Below are 27948 nucleotides of genomic sequence, written 5' to 3'. Positions count from 1 at the left end.
GGAAAGCAGCCCAGGGGCTGTGCGTTGTGTATGTGTGTGTGTGTACGTGTGAGCACACATGCACAGGGCACCCCCATGGGCAGGTGTACCTTTGGGCTCCCAGTGAGAGGAAAACTGTCTTTTCTGCTTGGCAGCTCCCTTGATGAGTCTCTCCTAGCAGAAGTTTTGTGTTGTGTCTGGCATGACCTGTGTAACATTTTGCCAGTCTTTATTACCTTGTAAAAAGACCTTGTAAGGCTTTGAAGTTGGATGCCTCTCATATTAGTATCTGGATTGAAATAGCTAGCGTTAAGAACCCTATTAGAACTGACAACTTCTAAGAATCAAATACTTAACTTCTTTTGGTTAAGACTTTCATTCCCCTAAAGTTTTTGCACTAGCATAAACTTAGGACAACCAAGGAAAAGAGAAAACTGATTCTTTGCAAGAAAGATACTGGTGACAGTGACATGTACCCATGCTAGCTGGTGTCTTTTCAGATAGACAGTTTCTTCCTTCAGGGTCTGAGATATACCAGAGCTTCCCTGGTGACAGTAATGAAGGATCCGTCCTCTTGTATTTACCTTTGCTCAAGGTAAATTGTATTTACCTTGTCAATAGAAGATCTAGGTGGTTTTTCTCTACCTTAATATGTTGTGATGGTAACAGTCACTGTTAGTGCAGGTTGTATTTATTTATTTCTTTAATTCTTACAAAAGTTTCAAAATTGGAATATCTGGGTTCAGATAAAGTATGAACTCCGGCTAAAGTTCATAGTATAAGAGACACAAATTATGCTTCTGTTTATCCTTTCATTCTCATAAATTATTTTTATATAAGTTTTTCTATCTGGGTACGTAACTTTATATTATACTTTGTACATAACGAACATTTGTGGACAAGTTTTTGAGTGGATGTACATTTTCAATCTCTTGGGTGTATTTCTAGGAGTGGAATTGCTGGATCATGTGGTAACTTGTCTTTAATATTTTGAGGAACTGCCAGACTTATCCAAGGTGGCTGTACCATTTTACATTCCCACCAGCAGTGTATGAAGGTTCTAGTTTCTCTATATCCTTGCAACACTTATTATTATTATTTTTGTTTTGTTTTGTTTTGTTTTTAATTCCTGCTTTATTCTTTTTTTTTAAACATCTTTATTGAAGTATAATTGCTTTACAATGGTGTGTTAGTTTCTGCTTTATAACAAAGTGAATCAGTTATACATATACATATGTTCCCATATCTCTTCCCTCTTGCATCTCCCTCCCTCCCACCCTCCCCATCCCACCCCTCTAGGTGGTCACAAAGCACTGAGTTGATCTCCCTGTGCTGTGCGGCTGCTTCCCACTAGCTATCTATTTTACATTTGGTAGTGTATATATGTCCATGACACTCTCTCACCCTGTCACATCTCACCCCTCCCCCTCCCCATATCCTCAAGTCCATTCTTTGGTAGGTCTGTGTCTTTATTACCGTCTTGCCACTAGGTTCTTCATGGCCTTTTTTTCCCCCCTTAGATTCCATATATATGTGTTAGCATACTGTATTTGTTTTTCACTTTCTGACTTACTTCACTCTGTTTGACAGACTCTAACTCCATCCACCTCATTACAAATACCTCCATTTCATTTCTTTTTATGGCTGAGTAATATTCCATTGTATATATGTGCCACATCTTCTTTATCCATTCATCTGATGATGGACACTTAGGTTGCTTCCATGTCCTGGCTATTGTAAGTAGAGCTGCAATGAACATTTTGGTACATGACTCTTTTTGAACTATGGTTTTCTCAGGGTATATGCCCAGTAGTGGGATTGCTGGGTCATATGGTAGTTCTATTTGTAGTTTTTTAAGGAACCTCCATACTGTTCTCCATAGTGGCTGTATCAATTTACATTCCCACCAACAGTGCAAGAGTCTTCCCTTTCCTCCACACCCTCTCCAGCATTTATTGTTTCTAGATTTTTTGATGATGGCCATTCTGACCGGTGTGAGATGATATCTCATTGTAGTTTTGATTTGCATTTCTCTAATGATTAATGATGTTGAGCATTCTTTCATGTGTCTGTAGGCCATCTGTATATCTTCTTTGGAGAAATGTCTATTTAGGTCTTCTGCCCATTTTTGGATTGGGTTGTTCTTTTTTTGTTATTGAGCTGCATGAGCTGCTTGTAAATCTTGGAGATTAATCCTTTGTCAGTTGCTTCATTTGCAAATATTTTCTCCCATTCTGATGGTTGTCTTTTGGTCTTGTTTATGGTTTCCTTTGCTGTGCAAAAGCTTTTAAGTTTCATTAGGTCCCATTTGTTTATTTGAGTTTTTATTTCCATTTCTCTAGGAGCTGGGTCAAAAAGAATCTTGCTGTGATTTATGTCATAGAGTGTTCTGCCTATGTTTTCCTCTAAGAGTTTGATAGTGTCTGGCCTTACACTTAGGTCTTTAATCCATTTTGAGTTTATTTTTGTGTATGGTGTCAGGGAGTGTTCTAATTTCATACTTTTACATGTATCTGTCCAATTTTCCCAGCACCACTTATTGAAGAGGCTGTCTTTTCTCCACTGTATATGCTTGCCTCCTTTATCAAAGATAAGGTGACCATATGTGCGTGGGTTTATCTCTGGGCTTTCTATCCTATTCCATTGATCTATATTTCTGTTTTTGTGCCAGTACCAAACTGTCTTGATTACTGTAGCTTTGTAATATAGTCTGAAGTCAGGGAGCCTGATTCCTCCAGCTCCGTTTTTCATTCTCAAGATTGCTTTGGCTATTCGGGGTCTTTTGTGTTTCCATACAAATTGTGAAATTTTTTGTTCTAGTTCTGTGAAAAATGCAAGTAGTAGTTTGATAGGGATTGCATTGAATCTGTAGATTGCTTTGGGTAGTAGAGTCATTTTCACAATGTTGATTCTTCCAATCCAAGAACATGGTATATCTCTCCATCTATTTGTATCATCTTTAATTTCTTTCATCAGTGTCTTATAATTTTCTGCATACAGGTCTTTTGTCTCCTTAGGTAGGTTTATTCCTAGATATTTTATTCTTTTTGTGCAACACTTATTATTATGAGAGTGTTTTGGATTATAACTATCCTAGTGACTATGAAGTGGTATCTCAGTGTGATTTTGATTTGCACTTCCCTGATGGCTAATGACTTAGAGCTTCTTTTGATATGCTTATGGGCCATTAGTATATCTTCTTTGGAGAACTGTCTATTGAGATTCTTTGCCAATTTTATATTGGGTTGGTTTTCTAAAAATTATTTTGTAAGAGTACTTTATATATTCTAGCTATATGATTTGCAAATATTTTCTTCTGTGGGTTGTCTTCTTACTTTCTTGATGGTGTCCTTTGAACCACAAAAGTTTTACATTGTGATATAGTTCAATTTATTTATTTTTTCTTTTATCATTTGTGCTTTTCATGTCAAATATAAGAAACCGTTGACTGATCAATGGTCATGAAGATTTATGCCTATGTTTTCTTCTATGAGCTTTATAGTTTTAGCCCTTTAGGCCTTTGATCCATTTTAGTTAATTTTTGTATATGGTGTAAGGTAGGACTCCAACTTCATTCTTTTGCATGTGGATGTGGAATTGTCCATTCTTTTCCCCCATTGAATTGTCTTGACACCAAATAGATCATAAAAAAACATAGTTTGCTTAGCTTCCTGATTAAAGAGAATGTGACATAATCATTGTAAAAAATGTATGAAACTCAGAAAATTATTAACAAAAAAGTAAAAATCATCCTGTTAGCCACATTGGGGTCACATGGCATTTTAGTTCAGTATAATTCACCATCTCATGCCCTTTGGCTGGACGTTGATCTGGTTGTTTTGTTTTGTTTTTTGGCTGTGCCGCGTGACATGCGGGATCTTAGTTCCCCAACCAGGGGATGAACTTGCACCCCCTGCATTGGAAACGGGGAGTCTTAACCACTGGACATCCAGGGAAGTCCCTTGATCTGGTTGTTTTTAATGAGGAGCATGTGTTCTCAACAGGCAGGATACTGCCTTCAAGGGCACAAAAAATGGTTCTTGGAGGGGCTAAAATCTTAGATATAACAATGGTTTGTGGCCCTCCAAAATGCCACAATATATAAGCAGATATTTACATTTCATGGGTGAGGGGAGTGATTAGGGAAGAAGATGTCTTAAAAGGTTCCTTGGAGGGTGCTTCTCCCTCAAATTCATATGTTGAAGTTCTAACCCCTTGTACCTCAGAACATGACTAATTTGAGGATAGGGCCTTATAGAGGTAATTAAGGGAAAATGAGGTCATTAGGATGGGCCCTAATCCAACATAACTGGTGTCTTTTTAAGAAGAGGACATTAGTACAAAGTTGAGCATAGAGGGAAGACCATGTGAAGACGAAGGGAGAAGGTGGCCATCTACAATCCAAGGAGGGAGGCCTTAGAAGAAAACCCTGCTGACACTTTGATCTGGGACTTCTAGCCTCTAGAGCTGTGAGAGAATAAATTTCTGTTGTTTAAGCCACAGTACTTTGTTATGGCATCCCTAGCAGACTAATAAAGGGGGGTAATCCTGACCAAAGGGTTGAGAAACACCAATGTAGAATAACTTACTCTATTTTATGTTCTTTTAAATTCACATCTATTTCTTTCCAGTTGTTGATGTTATTAAAAAATTGCAAAATTGGTTTTCAATTTTATAATCTTATTAATAAGTACCTTCCACACCAATATCTAATTTGAACCTCAAAATTGCTCCATGCGGTGCTTTGGCATTCAGATTCCTATCCTATAGATGCCTGTGGGCATTTATACACGTTGTTCCTGTTGCCTAGAAAGACACTTCCCTGCCTCCCTACGTACCACCTCTTTTCTCTGCTAAACTCTTTCAGGACCTAGCTTTCCCTGACCTGCTAACCTTCTTAGTACTATTTCCCCACCATGGTGCCAACCACCTGAACTGTGTTGCCTGTTTGTTGTCTGTTTCCTTTACCAGACTGGCAGCCCTGTGAATGGGAACGCTGTCTCTCATCACTGAATTTCCAGCATCCAGCAGAGTGCGAGGATATTTTGTTTATGGATGTATCAGATCATATAGCTAATAATTTGAACTTAGTTTTTTAGCATCTAAATTCAGCACTTTCTCAACGATACCATGCTGCTTCTCTAATAATTCATCTGAATTATTTGTCATAATGGGTGTAGTTTTGTCTCTAAGTACAAAAGAATACTAGTGGGGTCTGCTCTGCATGTACTGTAGGTCCCTTTCATATTCTGCCAGTGTGGCATATATGTGTGCATGCATGTATGTATGTGTGTGTGTGTATGTGTATAATGGACTCAACTTTGACTTGTTCCCCAGAGGATTTCATGCTACCTACCTCATTGAAAAAGACTCCTATTAGTTCCTTTATAGTTTCCTAGTAACTTCTTATTGGAGATTGTGATACAAACAGATTCCTTCTTCCTTCAGCAGTTGCTCGAGATGGGTATTGGACAATGTTTATGATACAACATGAAGCTAACCAAAGTAAATCCAAATTATATGTACAACACAATTGTAATTGTTTCATTCCTTCTTTTCATGTACAACCTGCAAGTGGTGGGCTAGGTCCTGGGATATAAAGTTGACTAAGGGCGGCCTCTCTTCTCATGGAGCATGCAGTTTGTTCACGACTGGTCATGAAAACAGATGAATTCTGCAGGGTCAGATGAATTCAGCAGGTTAGTGCTACAGCAGAGACAGGGAGAGGATGCTGTGAGGCCTGATGAGCCCAGCAGATGCTCTTCCTGGAGATGTTTTGGGAGGACATCATATATGAGCTGGGTTTGAAAGGAGAGTGGGAATTTGCCAGATGAAAAGTGGGAAAGAAATACACAAAGGCACCAACCTATGGAAAGATCTGGTCCAAAGATGAATATGTATGTGGCAAAAAAACTGAAAAAGAATATCCCTAAATAAATAGTTGGTGTTTTATGGTTGTGGAATTATCAGTAGGTTTCTTTTTCCTTTTTCAGAATTTCCTTTAATATTGTTGCTCTAGTGTTTTCATAACTCAAAATAAAATGAAAGAAAAGCCTGTGGTGATTGTATCAGAGCGTTAGAGTGAATTACTTCATCATTCCCTGTATTTGTACTTAATTTAACATCCAGATTAAAAACCTAGTATTGCCCATTTGACTAAATTGTTATTAGGTTTTTAAGGAGAAGACACAGAACAGGGTACCATTTGGTTCGTTTTTTGCTAAACAGACCCCAGGTTTCCTTTTCCCTTGAGTTTTCATTGCCTGGCTGTCATCTGGGCCGCCACGATAGGCCTGGAGGGGGGTTATTTGCTGAAGTACATGGGGAAAATGTGTCTTTTAGCCTGGTTGGCAGAGAGAGTTTACCCCGGATGCAATTAATGGAATGCATTTGACCAAGAAGGTGAGACAGCAGGGTGGCTGGGAGGGACCTGGGAGAGACTGGGTTATTTTAGTTACAAGGGAAGAATCCACAGATGGAACTCTCAGAGGCACAGCAGGTCCAGGGAATGGAGCGAAAAAACTGGGCAGGTGAAGTTGGGCTGTTCAGAAAACGAAGTCTGCAGACACTTGGCTGGTGGTAGAAGGCTCCTTTTATGTGAAGTCCAGCGTGTCTTGCCAGGGCAGGGGAAGCCATTTAAAGGCACCATGCTGGCCCAGTCGCCAGGCGCTGGAGGTTTTCCCAAAACAACTTCAGAGCGAGGCTGAATAGACTTTTCAGTGCACTGTGTATACTGAAGGTTACCATCAACTCTAAAGGTCTATATGCAAAGATGTCTCCTTTCTGATTTCATTTTTGGAAGGAAGATTTAAAAAAAAAAAGATTTTTAATTACTTCATATTTGAATCATCACACTGTTTTGGTTTCTTTTCCCCCTTTCAGAGGAGGTAGGAATAGACATGGCTTATGGGTTAGATGCTTAAGATTTGGTTTTTTGGTCTAGTAATTGTTGATTGCATCTGGGTCCAAACCAAACTTATTTCTCATGTCCCCCTAATAACTTTTTCTTTTAATCTTCTTTCTCTTCCTTAAAATGAAAAAACCGCCACTTTGTGGAATAGCAGATTTGTCTTTTCCCCAGCAACAGAAGGCAAGTGTCGGTTTACCATTTGAACAGTTTAATAATTTGAGTGATCAGAACATGAGCGCTAGAAGAGTGAGATGAGAGGGGGTATAGGAGACAGGATAAGGAAAACTGCAACTCAGAAGCGCTGTTTTCTAATGGCTTATAATTTGTGTTATTAGCTGAGTATTGAATATTTTAAATTTACTTTTCAGAACGATGTTAAAAGAAATGGTGGCAAAAAGAAAACTGGAAGGAATTCTTTTAAAATAGTAGCATTTGCTGGAAATATGATCATGGGTTCTGGCCCATAGAATGCTATATTCTTTTTCAGCGATGGCTTAAACAATTCAATATGATCATGGGTTCTGGCCCATAGAATGCTATATTCTTTTTCAGCAGTGGCTTAAACAATTCTAAGTTTGATTTCCATAAATCATCTTACATTGTAAGCGACCACATACGCTGGATCAGATATTAAATTGCACCAGATTTTCCCTCGCCTTCAGGACCTGTTGTGGTGTGCGTCTAGAGATCAGATGTCACCTCTGCTTAAGAAGCCCTACATACGTTTTCATTTTTTTTTTTTTTTTTTACAGTGATGTTACACACACGCGTTACTGCATGGGTGATTAAAGAAGTCTTGTTTTGCTTGTCAGATAATCTCTGATTATAAACTAAAGAGTAGCTCCCACTTTTATGGAACCTCCTTTGAACTGGAATATGCTGTGGTAGCTGGTGGTAGTTTGCCAACTCATTAGTAAGGTCAGTTTTCTAGAAGATATAGTTACAAAGTAAAGGCCCCTCTCTCATCAACAGAGAGTTTCAGTGGCAAAGTCAAGGTGACAAGACTTAAAATATTTATTGCCTTTAAAGGCATCCACCCTTTTGTGACCAGCAACCAGGGCACCAGACCTTTATTAACGAAGACAAATGATATGTTTAGAGCAGCGATGCCCTTCTCTCTAAAAACAAAATTCCGAAAATTTCTCATTTCTCAGGCTATATTAGATCTGTACACTTATTTTCTCTTGCCCCAATTATCTAGTTACCATAGATCAAATTAAACACCTATGTGACATCTTCTGTTCAAATTCTTTCATATCAACGCCACTGTATACTTAGTACTATTTTGCCTAAGACCCACCTGGATGGTGTATGGAGAGTGTATCAAGTATAGTTTTATTTTTAATGATCTGAGCACCTGTACAGCATGACTGCCAGAAACTCAAAGATCTCCTTGAGGTAGAATGCTCAGGTAAAAAGGCTAATTAATTTTCTGACCAAAATATTTTTTGTTTCCTGCCTCTATTCATTCAACTATAGGAGGTACATATTTAAGTTAATTAATATTTGTGGTTGATAATGGTGACATCATGAAAAGTTAAATCATGTATTTATTGAAAGCATCAGTATAAGAGATGTAGCAAGACACAAAGAGTCAATAAATGCTCTGAAGTCGTAAAGGAAAATTATCATTGTAGGCTAGAGTGGTGAGGAGCGACTTTGGGCAGACTATGGGGATTTTTGTTCATTTATTCAATAAATGGTGCTGGGAAAACTGGACAGCTACATGTAAAAGAATGAAATTAGAACACTCCCTAACACCATAAACAAAAATAAACTAAAAATGGATTAAAGACCTAAATGTAAGATCGGACACTATAAAACTCCTAGAGGAAAACAAGAGCAGAACACTCTTTGACATAAATTGCAGCAATATTTTTTGGAGCCGCCTCCCAAAGTAAAGGGAGTAAAAGTACAAATAAACAAATGGGACCTAAACAAACTTAAAAGCTTTTGCACAGCAAAGGAAACCATTGACAAAATGAAAAGACAACCTACTGAATGGGAAAAATTATTTGCAAATGATATGACCCATAGGGGTTAATATCCAACATATATAAATAGCTTATACAACTCAACATCAAAAAAAAAACAACCCGATTAAACTAACACAACATGGTAAATTAACTACACTTCAATAAAAAAAAAAAAAAGACCCCTCCCCCCAGAAAAACCAAACAGCCTGATTAAAAATGGACAGAAGACCTGAATAGACATTTTTCCAAAAAGGAAATGCAGATGGCCAGCAGGCACATGAAAACAGGCCCAGTATCGCTAATCTCAGGGAAATGCAAATTAAAACCACAAGTTATCACCTCACACCTGTCAGATGGTTATCAGCAAAAAGAACACAAATAACAAATGTTGGCAAGAATGTGGAGTAAAGGGAACCCTTGTACATTGTTGGTGGGAATGTAAATTGGTGCAGCCACTGTGGAAGACAGTAGTAGGGAGGTTTCTCAAAAAATTAAAAGTAGATCTACCATATGACCCAGCAATTCCACTCCTGGGCATATATCAGAAAGAAACAAAAACACTAATTCGAAAAGATACATGCACAGCAATGTTCACAGCAGCATTATTTACAATTGCCAAGATATGGAAGCAGCCTAAGTGTACATCAGCAGGTATACACACACACATACACATGCAATGGAATACTACTCAGCCACAAAAAAGAACAAAATGTTGCCATTTGCAGCAACATGGATGGACTTGGAGGACATTATGCCACGTGAAATAAGTCAGAGGAAGACAAATACTGTATGATATCACTTATGTGTGGAATCTAAAAAAATATAACAAGCTAGTGGATATAACAAAAGAGAAGTGAACTCACAGATATAGAGAACAAACTAGTGGTCAAGAGTCGTGGAAGGTGGGAAGCACAAACTATTGGGCGTAAGATAGACTCAAGGATTTATTGTACAACACAGGAAATATAGCAATATTTTCTAATAACTGTAAATGGAAAGTAACCTTTAAAAATTGTATAAAAATAGAAAAAGGTTTATTGAGATCTTACTAAGTTCTTGGAATCTCTCTAGGTATTGGGCATACAGCAGTGGACAAGACTTACCAGTTCTCTGCTTTTAAAGTGCTTATATTCTGGTGGGAGAACAAGACAGTAAACAGAAAAGTCTATTTAACAAGAAATATTTGATAATGGTTTTGCAGAACTTTAATATAGGGTGGTATGATAGAGTACCTTGGGAGATTAGATTGTTGGTCAACATAGGCTGCTTGGAAGTGGTGATGTTTTAACTGAGACTTGAATGACAAGAAGGAAGCAGCCATGCGACATTTGGGCCCTCCAGGCAGAGGGGTAGCCGGTGCCCAGGCCCCAAGGCAGGAAGGAGCTTGGTATGTTTGAGGAACAAGAAGATGAGATCAGGAGGGTTGGTAGGGATCCCAGATCATATGGACCTGTGGGGTTTTTGATAAGTTTGGATGAAATGCTAATTGCAATGGTAAACAATGGGAGGCCTTAAAGCAGGGCCATGAGCTGGTTTCTGTTGTAGAATTTCATTATGGACACTGTGTGAAGAATGTATTTAAGGAAGGCAAGAGCAGAAGCAGAGGTGCTAAATAGGGGGCGACTATAGAAGTCCAAGTGAGGGATTATGGTGTCTTCTACAGGAGGGTGGTAGGGGGCATGGGGTGAAGTGGATAGATTTGGCATGTGTTTTGGGTGTAGAGCCTGCAGCATCTGCTTATGGATTTGAAGTGGGATGTCAGGATGTTATATATTTTATATATAAAATAGATAAACAACACGGACCTACTGTATAGCATGGGGAACTATACTCAATATTTTGTAATAGCCTATATGGGAAAAGAATATATATATATGTATATATATATATTCAGTTGATAACTGAATCACTTTGCTCTACACCTGAAACTAACACAACATTATAAATCAACTATATGAGAATTTTAAAAAAATGAAATGGGATATGAGGAAATTAGAAATCAAAGATGACTTCTAGGTTTCTGGCTTAAGCAACTGGGTAAATGGTGGCGAACTTTGAAGAAAGGATGGAATTTAGAGAAAAGGAGCCAAGAGTTTCAGATACAGAGGTAGGAATAGATAGGGCTTAGGGGGTAGGCTTTTAAGATTTGGTAAAAACCAAAAGATTTTTTTCCCAGTGCTTCCAAGAACAGAGACATCACATTCTATTCAATAAATTTGAAGAAAAGAGAAAAACCATTATAAATGTATCGTTATTTTCTACATGCTGGCCTGTCAGCAGAAGTGGAACAGGAAATTTGGGAAAAAGAAAAAAGAGTGGAAAATAGAAACAAGAGCAATAAGCAAGTCAGAGAAAGACACAGAGATGGAAAGATACAGAAAGAAAATTTACAGACAAAAGAGACAGACGCTCAAAATTAGAGACACAAAGGACACACATTCCCACACAGATTCTGCATTCTCCTGCTTTCTACCCTTAGAGCCAAAGACAGATCTGGAGGCTTGTAAGGAGGTCACAACATTTTTTCTTTCTTGTAATTGACTGTGGAAGTGACACCAAGACACCAACCAAAAGCAAATGAGACCAAATTGTTTTCAAAAGTAGGAAATTGCCTTGATTCCATTCTTTGTTATTAGAAAGGATCTTGTACCCTGAAATGTTTCCAGGATGAAAATGTTTTTTGCAGTTTGTTATTAGCTAAGCAGCAGGTTGAATATGACCTGAAAAATAAATCAGTAGCAATGCACAATTATTCTTTTTGTAAAGAAAAGAGGCTCCCAGAAGGAGTTCTTCCTCCTTAGTGGAAAAAGTGAGAAATTAACCATCAATTAACAGGTTAAGCTGAGCTGCGGGAATAAACTCATAAACAAATACACAGTAAACACATGCATACATTCCATACCATGCCATACCATACCCTAAACCCACCTACATTTCTTGACGTAATAAATAGGCTCCATTTGGAATAGAAAAACAATTTGAGATTTTTTTTGTTTGATTATTGTAAGTAGGATCTATAGCCATCCTAGACTCATTGTTAATTTTCTTAAAAATTGGATATTGGTTAAAAATGTGTTTACTAGAAATCTGTAAGGACCTACAAATGAATCAATTCAACAAGGAGATAAGAGAAACAGGGATTTTAGATAAATGTGTAATTAGAAGACCAAGAAACATGCTAGGTATACTGTAAAAGGAGGTATGTTATTGGGACCTCCAGTCTGCTTCACCCCAAAAGACCAGTGAAATTATTACAAATAATAAAAGTAATTGAGAGAGTTTAAAAGCCATGGAACTACCTTGGGCTGAGGATTTTTCTTTTTATCCATCCCCTTTCCTTCCCTCCATCTTTCCTTTTTCTTTTCTTTTGAATTATTAATATTTTCTTAAGAGACATGAAAGAACACTCAGTTAAGACATTATACTTGGGTTCTGTTATTTATGATGATGTCCTAGTATCTTTTTGAAAAAACTGGACTCGATTTCTAAAATTTACTTTGACATTTGAAAATAATACTCAATATGAAATCTGCATTTATCTTCTTGTCCCAGCTTCTTGCCTTTTAGGTTTTTTATGATGGTGTTCATAATATTGTTATCATCAGGGTCAGCTCTGCCCAGCTCCAGGATAGAATGAGGCCACGGGCACTGAGAAATGTCTGATGAAATGACTGGGGATGTGTTGTGATTTAGAAAGACAGATAAATTATCACCACCCTTTCTTAGTGAATGATATTAAATATCTGCCCCAAGAGGAGTTGTTTCTGAATGGCCATTCAGGACAGAGAGGTAAACCGGAAAATAGTCTGGTTAGTATGGAAAGATTCATGCAGGGGTCAGTACCATGTGAATTTTCCTTGGCCGTTTCAAGGTGAATTTTGATCATTACACAAAACTTCATCAAAAGTTAGGTAAATGAATTACGTAGGAAACAGTTTTAAATATTAAAAGAGAGACATTTTGACTTGGATTACCACTTAAGCCACATGAAAAATCTCTTGGGGCATAGCCTTCACTGCAGGCAGTGTGATTGTCACATAGCTTCACAGTGTGGTTTTATGCGTGAGTGCGGGTAGGTCTGAGTGGAGCGGCGCTTGGCCAAGAAAAAATCCTACTTCCTGACATATCTTTTCTACAAACATTCTTATCCAGGTGACAGAGATTAGATTTCAGGAGGCACCGTTAGAGGAAAAGGTGAGTGTAGAAAGGGAGAGTCTGAGGGATGTGTGTTGCTCATCACTAAATATTTCCCTCCCGTTTCATACCCTCAACCAGGAGTCCTTAAAAAATAGTAGTAGAATCTCTCACGTTTATTTATGTGGCTCTCTCAGAAACCTTAAAGTCTCCGCTTTTTATTTTCAAGTGGGAATTACTGCAAGTCTGTGTTTGGCTGACAGTCCTATCAGCTCTACAGGGCGGTGGTTGGGAGGGTGCCCGGGGCTCGGAGCCAAGGATTCTTGTGGAAGTTCTCCTGCTAAACAGCTGTGTGGCTCCAGGAAAGTCTCTGCCCTGCTGGGCACCAAAGTCTTCATCGTACTCAGGGGACAACCTTTCCTGTAATGGACCAGAAAGTAAATATTTCAGGCTTCCCAGGCCACATGTGGTCTCCGTTGAGTATTCTACTTTGGTTTCATTTGTTTGTTATAACCGTTGAAAAATATAAAAACCATTCTTAGCTCCCGGCCCACACATAAGCAGGTTGTGGGCTGACTTTGGCTCCCTTGCCTTAGTTTGCCCACCCCAATCTACTGATATACCAATATATAATAGAAAAGGACGGGGGGAAAGTCAAAAGGAGGAGTTTGAACCGCCAGTTTTGAGATGTGAGACTCTGAGGAACACCAGGCTAGAGAGGAGATTCTGGAGGCAAGGGTTTTTGTTTGCTTGTTTGCTTTTTGTTTTATTTTAAATATTATGTATTTATTCATGATACAGTTTCCGTTTTGTAATTTTCTCTGTTTGAAATTTGATTTCACTCCTAAGTCCTATTCTTCAACTTTCCAAGCATATCGCTGTTTACCCTTTGTAGCACGCTGCAGATTTCTTATTGCATACAAATTGCCCAGAGAAGCAAACTAGTTAGAGGAATGGCTTTCTTTGCAGATGGAGATGTGACCTTTCACTTACTAAAAGGAAGCAGACATTTTATTGCCCCTGGAGGCCTAAGCAAAGAAATAAGTATTAAACAGGCCTGACCCCAGCTGCTCTGAATTTTGGGAGGGAGTGGCTGGGAGGGAGCAGGGGATGGCAGTGGGGGTGGGAATGAATGTTAAGAAATACCCGAGTCCTTCCTTTCTGACAGAGTTGCAGCCTGTTGCTCACACTTAACCAACAGTCCAAAGTTCCATTTAAAGAGACCCCTGGGTTTCCCTGGTGGCGCAGTGGTTGAGAGTCTGCCTGCCAATGCAGGGGACACGGGTTCGAGCCCTGGTCTGGGAGGATCCCACATGCCGCGGAGCAACTAGGCCCGTGAGCCACAATTGCTGAGCCTGCGCGTCTGGAGCCTGTGCTCCGCAACGAGAGGCCACGAGAGGCCGCGATAGTGAGAGGCCCGCGCTCCGTGATGAAGAGTGGCCCCCGCTTTCCGCAACTGGAGAAAGCCCTCGCACAGAAACGAAGACCCAACACAGCCAAAAATAAAAAAAAATAAAAAAATTTAAAAAAAATAAAAAAAAATAGAGACCCCTTAGCCCGTACTGGGATGTGCTGGCGTTTTCGTTTCCCGGAGGACAAGACCCAGAAGTGGGCTCTCTGGACCGTGCGCCCCAAACTCCCCCACTTTCCCTCCACCTCTTACCCCACCCGTACACCCCAATCCAGCTCCCACTCCTGTTTCCTCCTCTTCTCTGCTCCTCTTGTCTGATTTCCATGGTGGTCAGGAGCTGTCCAGCCATATCACTCTCCCAGCAAGGCCCAGTGAGTTTCTTCCAACTTTCTGCACTGTTGCTGTTGGTGGTACAGTTAGTGAGTTGGCCCAGCCTCCATTAATGCCATGGGGTCTGATGATGACCTTGGGGTCTGATGATGACCTTGGGGTTTTGACTCCAGAACCACTGTGAACGCTTTTTTCAGGCAGGCACATTTGAAAAAGAAGCCTGCGCTCCACTTTTTCACCTTCTGTTCTCTCCTCCACCTCAGTAATTTGGTAATCGTTCCCCCTACTCCACAAAAATGCACTCTGCCTTTTTTTTTTTCTTTCGGAAGGATGATAGTGATTTGGGCATTGATACATAGAATGGATGGACGCCTTTTCAGTCCTTCTCTAACTGAACATGTTTGTTACAGAGACATTGTTGGCCATTGACGCTTTGAGATGCCTTCTTACCAGGTTTCTTGGATTCTTCTCATGCTTCTCTGCTCCTTCTCCCGTGGTCTCCTTTCTGGGCTCACACTCTACCCACCACTTGAATGTGGCAGTTTCCCTTCCCCAGGTGCTTTCCAAAACCCTCTTCTCCTACGTGCTTTCTTGAGCTGATTTCGTTCATTCTTGAGGCATTGCTCTGCCAAATGTGCATCTTCGTCCCAGCCTTTCCTCCTAAACCTCATGCTCCTTTATCCAGATGCCTTCTTGGACATCACTAGTTAGATTCCCCATGGGCATCACAAAATTCAGTCTGTGCAAAACTAACGTCAGCACCTTCTCTCCCAAACCCAAAGCTCTTCTTTTGTTCCCTGTCTCACCCAAGCCAGAAGTACGAACATCTTCCTAGACCTCGACGTTTCTCCTTTGTCCGTTCCCTTCCCCTTCCAGTCACTTAGTAAGCTCTGCTGATTTTATCCTATCACTGCCTCTCCTCTGTATCCCTCCTTCTCTGATACCACATCACTAATTCAGGCCCTCATCACCTCTCTCTGCCATCTTTTTCTCCAGTTTTGTCCTCCATAAATCCATCCTTCCCTCTGTAGCCATATCTAAAATTCACACCTGTTATCATGTCACACTCCTTAAAATTCTTCAGTGGTAACCCATCATCTACAGAATAAAGCCCAACTCCTTAGATCTGGCACCTCTACCTCTCCAGACCTGTTTCCTGACATTCTTTGTCCTTTGCTGCCTAGTAATACCACCTTCTCAGAGTTCAGGGAGCTCTATACTATTTCATGTTTCCATACTTTTTCTTGTGCTGTTCCTTTTCCTTCTTACAAATTTATTTATTTTATTTATTTATTTTTTTGGCTGCGTTGGGTTTTGTTGCTGCGTGCGGGCTTTCTCTAGTTGCGGCAAGCAGGGGTTACTTTCGTTGCGGTGTGCATGCTTTTCATTGCGGTGGCTTGTCTTGTTGCGGAACACAGGCTCTAGGTATGCAGGCTTCGGTAGTTGTGGCGTGCAGGCTCCGTAGTTGTGGCTCTTGGGCTCTAGAGCGCAGGCTCAGTAGTTGTGGCGCACAGGCTTAGTTGCTCTGCGGCATGTGGGATCTTCCTGGACCAGGGCTCGAACCCGTGTCCCCTGCATTGCAGGCGGATTCTTAACCACTGTGCACAGGAGAAGTCCCAACTGTTCCTTTTCATGGACTTCAGCTCATATTTGATCCCACACATTGTGCATCCCGCTCTTACCACTATTATTGAAGTTATTTGTTGGTATCTATGTCTTACTCATGGACTGTGCACTCTTCCAAGACAGAGGAATCTTGTTTGTTCCTCATTGAATCCAGAGCCTCCCTCTCAATTAACACTTATGATAACCCCATGCAGTTGACATTATTATACCCATTCTATGGATGAGGAAACTAAAGCTCAAAAGAAGCTAAATAAACATCTTGCTCAATGTCACATAGCTGTGTAGCAGGAGAGCTGGGATTTTGTTAGTATTTACACATGCTAGTTATGCATCCAGAGTGAAACAAATAACCTGAAGTCGTAAATTTAAGAAATATTCACTTTACTAGAATTTACCTGTGATTTTTGAGGCAGTAGAAAGAACAATGGAGTGCGGGGGGAGGGGGAATAGGATGAAGGCAGTCAAAAGGTAACAACTGCCAGTTATAAGATAAGTACTAGGGATAGAGTATACAACCTGATAAATATAACACTGCTGTATGTTATATATGAAAGTTAAGAGAGTAAATCCCAAGAGTTCTTAACATACGGAAAAAAATACTTCTTTTATTTCTTTCATGTTGTATCTATGTGAGATGACGGATGTTCACTACACTTATTGTGGTGATCATTTCATGATGTGTGTAAGTCAGAGCTTTATGCTGCGTACCTTAGACTTATACAGTGCTGTATGTCAATTATATCTCAATAAAACTGGAAGGAAAAAAAGAACAATGGGTTTGGTATCAAAGGCCTAGTTTGAAGTATTGTTTTAGGCATTTCTAGCCAAACTGATTCATGCCAAGTTACTTCCTCCCCCTGAGCCTTTATTCAAACCATATCCAGCACGTGGGAGTGCTTTGTAAGGGTTATGCAAATAGGACTTGTAACTTAGTTTTTCATTTGAGTTTACACGTGTGGGTACACCTCAGAGACCAAATTCTGGCAAATTATTATGTTCGTTTCTTTGTGGTATTAGAGATATTTTCCTTTAGTTTTGAGGAGTAAATGAGTTAATCCTTAGTATCACCAGTAAAGTACAACATTTAGAATGCCCTACAAAACTCTGGGAGTACAAATGTACATGTCTTGAAGAGTGTATACCTTCGCTCCAAAGTAGGATTTCAAATGCCAGCTAAATTGGGTCGCTTTCTAAGTGAAAGGAGCTTGTATTGCTCCGGACACAGGGCTGCTTATCCTTCCTTTTGTTAAGCTGTAAACACAATGCTTCCCTCTCCCGCACTGCTCTGTTGTTGCTTTTGTTACCTGAGGGTTCACTTTGCAGACTTTTTTTTCCTGAGCCCTATCACTTTTCTTGATAGAACGTCTACTGTTAAGTTGCCGCCTATGGGCACTACTTCCTGTAGGGAGCCTAGCTAGTGTGTACAGGAGTCATTCAGACAAAGTGGTTTTGGTGAGGGTATTATAGGGTTTTATGGTCTGCAACACTGGATTCCCAGTCGAATTGCTGCAGGTGTCTGCTTCTAAAGGAGGAGGATTTATTTCATGGGTTGATATCATTAATTTATATAAAAAGTTCTCAATGAGGAGTTTTACCTTTCCTGTATGTCTTCACCTTAAATTTTCCTTTTAAAATAGTTTCATTTATTTAACAGAAGTATATTGAAGGGCATCTACGTGCCAGAAACTACTCCCGGTGAGGGGATAGAGACCAAGAGAGAGACATATTCTGCCTTCCTTGAGTTTATGGCATAATCTGAAAGGTAAACTTTAAATCAGTAGTTGTACTTAGGTGTGATGAATATAGTGAAAGGGGAAATGCAGGGTTTAGAGGACTGTAATGGACTGCAGTGGGTTTGTCTACCTGGCAGCCCTTTTCTAGGAATCACCTCTTATACCCAACCATCTACATGGTTATTACAAGTTGAACCAATGCTGGGAGTCACAGTTGATTGGTTCAAAGGTGAGCACCTGTCACACTGGGCCAGTAACTATTCTTCCCCAGGAATGTTGGAAGATGGAACAGAGACAGAAAGGCCAAGGAATTTCTGGGTGTCTAAACAGGAATGTGAAAGCATGGGAGCCTTTAAGGTCACCATAAGGCCTGGATGAGGGAAGGAAGCCACAGGAAGAGAATGGGAAGAAATGAACCTGATGCTCAGAGGTTGGGTACCAGAGATGGAGAGAAAGTTCTCGCAGTGTTTGGGTTTCTGGCTAGAGTTCTCCATGAGAGTCTTTACAATAAGTATCACTTCTTTACTTAAGGTAGTTTGGGTTGAATTTCTGTTGGATGACACCAGAGCAGTCTTTTGTGATACAGACGTGTATAACATGGGGACCTAACCCAAATCAAGGAATCAGGGAAAGCCACTTACAACATATTTTTACACAGTGTTGTAGTTGTTGGTTAGATTCCCAGGATAACCTACACATGATGATCTAACCCACAGTGTAGCTGGACTTGAATACTGTTTCCCCTTTGAATGGATTCATTCATTCATATTGAAGGCCTGCTGTGTCCCAGGGATTATATACCAGGACCTGGGAAAGTAAAGTGATTACAATGACCTGGGCTTTGGAGGAGGTCTTTACTTGCTCTTTACTAAGCCACTTGCTGACATTGTCCCGTGTACTGTTACTTCCTCCTAGGTTTTGGTTACATTATGGCTTAAGTAGACTTTGGTGGGCTAGTCAGGGAAACTGACTTCCATATGACATTGTTTCTATGGTAAATGCATTTCCTAGTTGGTGGGAAGGAGAATTTCTGCCCTTTGGCTATAACAGTTCATTAATGCAGCAAATATTTTTTGAATACCTTCTATGTGTCGGGCGCTGCTCCAAGCTTTGGCAGCAGTGACGAAAGATATGGAAAAGGCTCTGCTATCACGGAGCTTAAATTTTAGGGTGGGGAGATGGGCAATAAACAGTGAACAAATAAATGAACAGATAATTTAGTTAGTGATATGCGCCATGAAGAAAAGTAAAAGAGGATGTGGTGGAAGAAGGTGACCAGGGTGGGGGGCAGAGTGACTTTGGGTCAGGAAAGGCATCACTAAAGAGGGAAGTTTTCAGGTGAGAGGCACCTGACCCAGGGAAAGAAGGGAACATGATGCCTCCGGGAACTCGCCCCTCCATGCCACCAGCTGTGAGATGGAGAGCACTTGTCAGTCTTGGGCCCTGAGGAACAGTTTCTTTGCTTGTGGAAGTCAGTGGGGTATAGACATGGACTGTCCCAGTGCCGTGACCACTAGCCACAAGTGGCTCTTGAGCACTAAACGTGGCTAGTCCAAACCAAAATGTTCCATAAGTGTAAAATATACACCAGACTTCCAAAGACTTTGAATGAAAAAAAGAATGTAAACATTTCCAATATTTTTTTATATTGATTACACAATGAATTGATAATATTTTGACATATTGGGTATATAAAATATGTGATTAAAATAAATCTCACTGATTTCTTTTTACCTTTTTTAATGAGACTACTAGAAGATTAAAAATTGCATCTGTGTATAAATGAACTTATTTATAAAACAGAAATAGACCCACAGACAGAGAAAACAAACTTATGGTTACCAAAGGGGACGGGGTGGGGGAGGGATAAATTAGGAGGTTGGGATTAACATATACACCCTACTATATATAAAATGGATAACCAACAAGGAACTACTGTATAGCACAGGGAACTATACTCAGTATTTTGTAATAACCTATAAGAGAAAAGAATCTGAAAAAGAATATGTGTCTCTATATATAACTGAATCACTGTGCTGTACACCTGAAACTAACACAGCATTGTAAATCAACTATACTTCAATAAAAATATGTAAAATAAAAAAATAAATAAAAAAGGAAGTAGATCCAAATATTTTTTTAAAAAATGCATCTGTGGCTTGTGTTATGTTTCCGGTGGACAACACTGGTGTAGATGAATTAGCCAGTGCTTTGGACTCAGACTGATGGGGGTTTGAGTACTTAAGGATTTTGTTGTAGTTTCTGTGTTTGTTTTACTATGGACAATTTATTTGATTCTCTTCAGTCCTTTTTCATCTATCAAATGGGGCAAATACTACCTTGTGGGGTTGTTTTGAGGGCTAAATCAGCTTTGGTAGAGTGTCTACTGTGTATTAGGCACTGGGAAATCCTGCTAGCCTCTGATTTATAAATGTTGGTTCCTTCCCTAACTTTCTGATGTGACATAAGTTAGTCATACCTGCCTGTGGGTATTTGGGAATATGTTTGGAACTCAGAGTGACTGTGTTGAGAAATTGCTATGCATGTTCATGACAGTATTTTAATTTGCATTTTTGTCTTATTCTTTTCACATGAGGTTTCTGAGGTCTTTATCATATGATGAAAATAATTATTCCCATTTTACAAGTAAAGAGATTACATTATATCCAGAGCGGCCCTCTGGAGTTCCTTAGGCACATAGAGGCTGGCCTCATGTTTCCTGCACCCAGGCCAACTTCCCTTCCCTTCCCTTAAATGCTCTTGTCTTTCTCCACAAGGTAGGTGAGTTCTTCCACTGGAAGCCCTGAATAGGAATTCCATGCCAAAGCGATGCCTTATCTTCTGAATGTTTTTGATACTCTTGTTCTACAAAAGTGACAATATCAGAATCCTGAAGACCTTGTTTATGCTTCAAGAGGGTAGGTAACCAGAGGCCCTTCTGGCCTAATGCCATTTTAGATAATGATTGGTTAGAAGAAAATGCTGGTGCCTTTTTTTCTTTTTTCTGGCAGAAACACAAAGGTCTTTCCTTCCCTGTCAGTAATGTATGCACCATGGCTGGCAGTTTCTAGGTTTCAGATTGGGACACCCAGTCATGATAATTTGGTTTGAATTAAGGACACCTTGAAATGATATCATTTGGAGGACTGAATTTGGCTCTTTGTGAAGATGGTCACCAGGAGTTGATTGCATAGCATGGAAAGGTTTGCTTAAATTTTAGCTCAATTCAAGTAACAGTTATTGAGTTAAGGTTGGAAAAATAGTTTGCTGTTTTATTAAATGTCTGAGAGATTTTAAAATTGTATTTGAAGGAAACTGTTTGAAATGCAATAAAAGCTGGGTTGGTTTACATATACCTTTTCTTCCAGTAATTGCTTGTTTCTTTTGAATCCTTGTGTCACAAAGAGCTTTCTCCTTCTTCCCTAACAAGTCATAATAATGTTTGTGACTCGACTCTATTGGCTACTGCAGTGTTTTAGTTGGAAATGTAGGCATAGGAAAATATGGAAGGAATTTATATAGTGACTTTATGTATATTCGTTTATGTGTATTCCATAACTCCATGTACATTTATCTATATACACTTAACAGAATTATCTACTAGAAATCTTAAAACTTAAATTTCCTGGAATAAAAGAAATATAATCTATTTTGTATACCCACTTATACATCCACCAGAAAAGTGTGAAAGTTACAATTTGTTTGCATCCTTACCACCACTTACTATTAGCAGATAGCTTGATTGTTTTCCTCATTTCATGAATACAAAATGGTATTTCACAGTTGTTTCAATCTGCATTTTCTGATCAGCAGTATGGCTGAGCATTTTTTCTTAGAATTATTGACCTGTTGAACCTTCTCTCTGCGAATTGCCTCATCGTCAGTGTTGTCCATTTTTCAATTCTTACGGTCTTTTTCTTTCTAGTTTCAAGGAGGTATTTATATATTTTGGATCTTACCTCCATCTGTTTGTTGTCTTTTAGCTTTATTTATGTTGTCTTAGGAAGAAGTAAAGCAACTTACCAATTCCCTCCTTTATAATTTATACTGTTTGTTTCATTTTATTTTATGTTATGTTATGTTTTGTTTTGTTTTTTAATTTTCTTGGCCACACCATGCAGCATGTGGGATCTTAGTTCCCCGACCAGGGATTGAACCTGCACCGCTTGCATTGGAAGTGCGGAGTCTTAGCCACTGGACTGCCAGGGAAGTCCCTGTTTGTTTCTTTTTAAAGAAATGACATAAAGTTATATCTGAGTCAAGTAGGATTTCTTAAATAAGACATTAAAATGCGTAGGTAATAAAGAAAAAGATTGATAAATTAGACTACATCAAAATTAAAAACATATTATAGTATATAGTTTAAATCATATAATATGTTCATTCATTCTTTCATTCATTCTAAATACTTATTGCCTATAATATGCCAGGAACTCTCCTGGACTCTGAGGGTATAACTATGTACAAGAATCCCGGCTCTCCTGCACTTACATTTTAGTGGAAGAAACAGATAATAAACTAAAAAGTCAAGAATACGTAATTTATCAGTGCTATCGGTACTGCAGTGGAGAAATATCAGTGACTTCCATGGAGAAAAATCAGGGAAAAGGAATAGGGAGTGTTACAATTATAAGTAGAATTATTAGGGAGGCCTCAGTCAGGAGGTGGCATTTGAGCAAAGACCTGAAGAAATTGAGATGGCAGCGTGTGGTTATAATGGAAAAGAATGAACCAAGCCGAGGACAGAGCGTGTGGAAAGGCTCTGAGGTGAGAGTGCGCCTGCCTTGTTCAGGGAACAAGATCATGTGGGTGGAATGGAGTAAGTTGGGGGAAGAGTAGCAGGAGATGAAGTAGCCTGATACCCTCATGCCTGATACCTTGTAGGTCATTGCAGAAGCTTTGGCTTTTACCTCAGAGGGGTGGAAAGTCATTGGAGGGTTCTGACAGAGGGGGATAGAACCTGACTTATCAGGGTCACTCTGACATCTGTGTGGAGAGTAACGGTGAGGGGTCAGGGAGACCAGGTGAGAGGCTCTTGTTCATCCCTTGGAGGTGTGATGGTGTTAGCTGTGGAGTAGTGAGAAATGGTCGGATTTGAAATATGTCTTTGAATCTTTCATATTTTTCAGAGGTAGAACCAACAGGATTTGATGATGCATTGGATGTGGGAGGTGAGAGAGAGGAGTCAGGGGTGACACCAGAGTTTTTTCGTCTGAGCCATTGGAAGTGTGGAGTTGCTATTTATTGGGATGAGGAAGGTTGTAGAAGGAGCACGTTTGGAGGGGAAGACCAGAGGCTCAGTTTTGGACAAAGTAAGTTGAGATGTGTATTAGACGTTCAAGTAGAGATGTAGAAGAGGCAGAGGGCTACCTGAGGCTTGCATTCAGGGGAGAGATCTGGGTGGAAATACACATTTGGGAAGCATCAGTACATAATTGGTATTTAAAGCTATGAGGCTGGATGAAGTAACCCAAAGAGTGAGTATAAATTACAAAAGCAAGAGGTTCAAGGACTGAGCCCTCGAGCACTTTAATGTTTAAAGGCTTGGAATATGAGGGGGACTCAACTGAGAAAGCCTCTGGTGAGCCAGTGAGGATGAAGTTCTGAAGAAGACAGTGTTTCAGGAAAGGAGGAAACGACCCGCGTCTCTAATGCTGCTGAGAGGTCAAGGATGATGAGGACTGTGAACTGACCATCGGATTTAGTGGTATGAAGATCATCGGTGACACGGACAGGAGCAACTCAGTGGAATGTTGGTGGCGACAAATTGATTAGAATAGGTTTAAGGGATAAAAGGAGTTGAATTGAAGACAGCAAACAGAGACAACTTTTTGAGGTTACTGTCATGTGGAACAGAGAAATGGAACCAAAGCTATAAAGGAAAACCAGAGTCAAGAAAGTTGTTTTTTTTAAGATGGGAAATATAGTATGTTTCTGTGCTCCCATATGTGCCAGTGGATGTCCAAGTAGAGTGGGAAAATTAATGATGTAGGAGAAGGGGAAGAATTGCTGGATGTTTCCCCTTGAGTGGATGAGAGTGAATGGGGTCTAGTGCACAAAGTGGAGGGGTTGGTCTTAGGGAACTGGACATGTCATCCATAGTAATAGGAGGGAAGAGAGAATACCATAAATGGGCCCAGCTACAGGCAGGTAAGTAGATGCAGTGCTGAGAGCTTGTGGAAGTTCTCTTCTGATTGCCTCTATTCCACCAGATGAGAGTGAGGGTGCGGGGAGGCCCTGTTGGATGTTGGAGGAAAGGGGAAAGGTATGGAATGGTTGTCCATGACAGTGGAAGAATGGATGGTATGGTACTATATTAGGATTGTCTGACCGCACTAAGGGCTCTGCTGCCTTGAGGTTCATGACCATGAATTGAAAATTTGACCCGTCATTCTAGTTGACTGTATTTTTCTAGCCATGTTCAAAAACACTGGCACAGTTGTGGAAGAGGTAAGGATTGGGTTTTGCTGGGTTTGGTGTTTTGACGTGTGAATAGGATGAAATGAGAAGAAGAGCTAGCGAGGTAAAGGTGTGTGCAGGGAGGTGATGGTTATGATAGACCACGGATTGAAACTGGCTTAGATGAAATCTGAGGACAAGAAAACAGTGAATGATGGTGAAAAAGGTATGGGATCAACGACTTGTGAGTACAGAGGGGTCAAGCAATCTTTAGAGATGTTTGGAGTGAAAAAAGGAAGTGATAGAGAATTGGATGGAGGGGTTGCTGTTACTGATCATTTTAGAGAAGTAGCATTTTCATTTTTGATCTGATTTTTAGTTGGCAATTATTTAAAACAATTATCTCGTTGACCTACTCTCCCCTCAGTAGTTAACATTCTATAAACCAAAGCTTAAATTTCTCCAAAAGAACCCTAAAATGAAAAAAAATTCAAAAAAAAGAACTAAAATGAAAACATTTATATGTATGTTTAGTTTTCAAAAAAAAAGTTTTTAAAGCCCTAAGTGCTTTGCTGGTTTTTACTGCTTCTTTAAAATACTTTCAAAACGCCCTTTGGCAAATCCAATGAATTTAGACTTTCTGGTTTGAAGTTCTGGTGCTTTAAGCTAGCTTTGCACATTTACTTGACAAATGTTTTACTGCAGCATACGTAGAGTAAAGTTTCTTTGAAATTGTAGTAAAATTTTCTGGCATTTAAAGCATAATGTGAAAAACAGTAAGGACTTAAGGTTTTCTGGTAGAGCAGTGTGATAGATTTTGCTATGGACAGGTTGCAAAATCTCCTTGATTTTTCATATTTTCATATATGAAACTTTGAAAAACTTTTGAAGTTTTTCATTTTCACATATGATGACATAAGTTCAATGTTAACTCTTTATGTATGCATATACTTATACTGCTTTGGTAACAATGTAAGTAAATATTATTATGGTTTTGGGAAATTCTACAAAGTGTGATCAACTTTAAAAAGAACATTAATTACTGAGGCTTATTCTGACCCACCCTTTAAGAATAATTTTAGTTGTCACAGATTTAGAGCACTGTTGCTTCATTTTTAATAAAACTGATATAGTTAACTCTTCTTCCACTTAATAATAATGAGAACTTAAGGTGTCAGCAGGGTAATTCCCAGGGGTCAACAGCTTGTTTCCCAAGAGACCTCCACATTTAAACTTGATGCTGCCACCATTAGCTATTCTTTATCAAGGTAAACAGCATGAACTCTCTGCTGAATTTCTGCCCTGTTAATTACATGAGAAACAGTGATCGTATAGATTTGGTGACCATTCATTGAGGAACAGGTAGCTGTTTAGTTTCACTTGAAGGTTTAGGTAACCGTGGGCCTCTATCTGAATCATCAAAGTCTCTTTTGAGAATCTGGACCTTCATCTTTCAGGAGAAGACTTTGGGTCTGCTGGATTTGTCTGCTAGTGACTACCTTATTCAAGTACCATTTCTAGGACCAGGATCTGACATTAGTATTTGATGTTCTGTGTTTCCTCTGGCTCCTTTTTTTGTTCCAAATGAAGCTGGATCTTCTAAGTATCTGCTCTTTGGGGACATGCTTTGATGATGTACTCACCTGTCTTTGGTGTAAGGTATGTCTTGGCTAAAACCACAGTTTCCCCAAGTGAAAAATAGACATGTCTGTGGCTTAAGGAACAGTGTCCTTCAGCTGCCCACACTGGCCATTTAAGGTTTTGGCATATTGACTGTTCCAAAATGGCCAGTTTCCATGACTCCCAGTGTCCTTTGATGGTTTTGCCCTAATGAGAGCTGGCTCTCTTTTCTATGATTACAGGCTCAAGAAAGGAGGCTCTGTGTGGGTTAGCAGACATTGAGACTTCTGCATGCCAAGCCAACAGAGTTCAGTTTGTCACTCACTGGGCTAAATTAAGTGAGCAGCACGCTGGAAGTGGGACAAACTGGCCAACTACACATCATATAATGCCGTATGTGTTGCTGTGGACTAACTCCGAAATGGCCATGTCTCTCCATTAGCAGAGTCTAGTGAAATGATATGCTGGAGAAATGACATATATATATATATACACACACATATATATGTATAATGACATATATGACACATATATATGTGTGTGTATATATATGTCATTTTTGGCACCAGACGTTAGTTCTTGGAAACCAGTTGTGTGGTGTTTTTCCAACCAAATTATTTCTAGAAAATGAATGAGTTTTTCTTAAAAGAAAAGACATAGTGGGACTTCCCTGGTGGTCCAGCGGGCAAGACTCCATGCTCTCAATGCAGGGGGCCCAGGTTCAATCCCTGGTTGGGGAACTACCACATGCATGCCGCAACTAAGATAAATGTGTGACATTTTAGTGACAAGAAGTAAACAGTTATAGAATTAGAGTAGCTAACAAATTTAAATTAGTGGTAAGTTAGTAAGTTTTTGCTACTTCTTCCCACAAACCTATCAGTAGGAAGATTTAGGGCTTTCCTATTGTTATGGGTTGAATTATGTCCCCCACCAAAATTCATATGGTGAAGTCCTAACCCCTAGTATCTCAAAATGTGACTATTTGGAGATAAAGTCTTTACCGAGGTAATTAAGTTAAAATGAGGGTGGGCCCTAATCCAGTATGATTGGTTTCCTTATAAGAAGAGCAAAGTTGGACACAGATACACACAGAGGGAAGACCATGTGAAGACATGGGGAAAAGGCAGCCATCTACAAGCCAAGGGGAGAGGGCTTCAGAAGCAACCAACCCTGCCTTGATCATGGACTTCCAGCCTCCAAAACTGTGAGAAAATAAATTTCCGTTATTTAAGCCACCCAGTCTGTGGTACTCTGTTATAGCAGCCTTAGCACACTAATACACATATCAGGTGTGAGCAAGAGAATAAAAACATATGATTTTATAGATAAAAAGGTAAATGCAAGTTTTAAAACCTTAATTTAGATTACAAATTATCTGAGTGGGGAAAATCAGGACTTAGCCTCTCTGTTGCCAGTGCCAGAGCCCCAGCTAAGATGGGGGTTGTGGAGGTGGAGTATAGTAGAAAACCATGAGATTTTAGGTCTGGAAAGGAAGGACCTTAGGCATCCTCTGTTGCAACCTCCTGATTTACAGACGAGGGAACTACAGCCTGGAGTGCTTAGAGGACTGATTCAGGGGAGCACTGTTACGTATGGGCACCTCCATGCCCAGGTCTCTCACTTTCTGGCTCAAAGCTGAGCCCAACTCCTTTTCTTCTCAAGGCTGTATCTGTATATACGTAATCAAGTTCTACTGTTTTGACACATTTGATTTAGAAAAGCAACCTGTTTTTCTTCCTCCCTTCCTCCCATCCTTTCTGTTGTTGTTGTTAAGAATACTTTCTATATACAAAAAGGCATAAAGGTAACATAATAATTACCTTGTGT

At 39.7% G+C, this 27948-nt stretch overlaps 1 protein-coding gene across 2 annotated transcripts in view; it reads left to right on the top strand.

The window, feature by feature from the left end:
* LOC309627834 (bifunctional phosphoribosylaminoimidazole carboxylase/phosphoribosylaminoimidazole succinocarboxamide synthetase) overlaps positions 1–27948 on the top strand; it is a 384443-nt gene that overhangs the window by 24387 nt on the left and 332108 nt on the right. The window lies entirely within an intron of this gene.

The sequence above is a fragment of the Balaenoptera borealis genome (genome assembly GCF_965194805.1).
Source record: "Balaenoptera borealis genome assembly, chromosome: 4".
Classification (NCBI taxonomy): Eukaryota; Metazoa; Chordata; class Mammalia; order Artiodactyla; family Balaenopteridae; genus Balaenoptera; species Balaenoptera borealis.
This window is presented reverse-complemented; position numbering and strand designations above follow the sequence as displayed.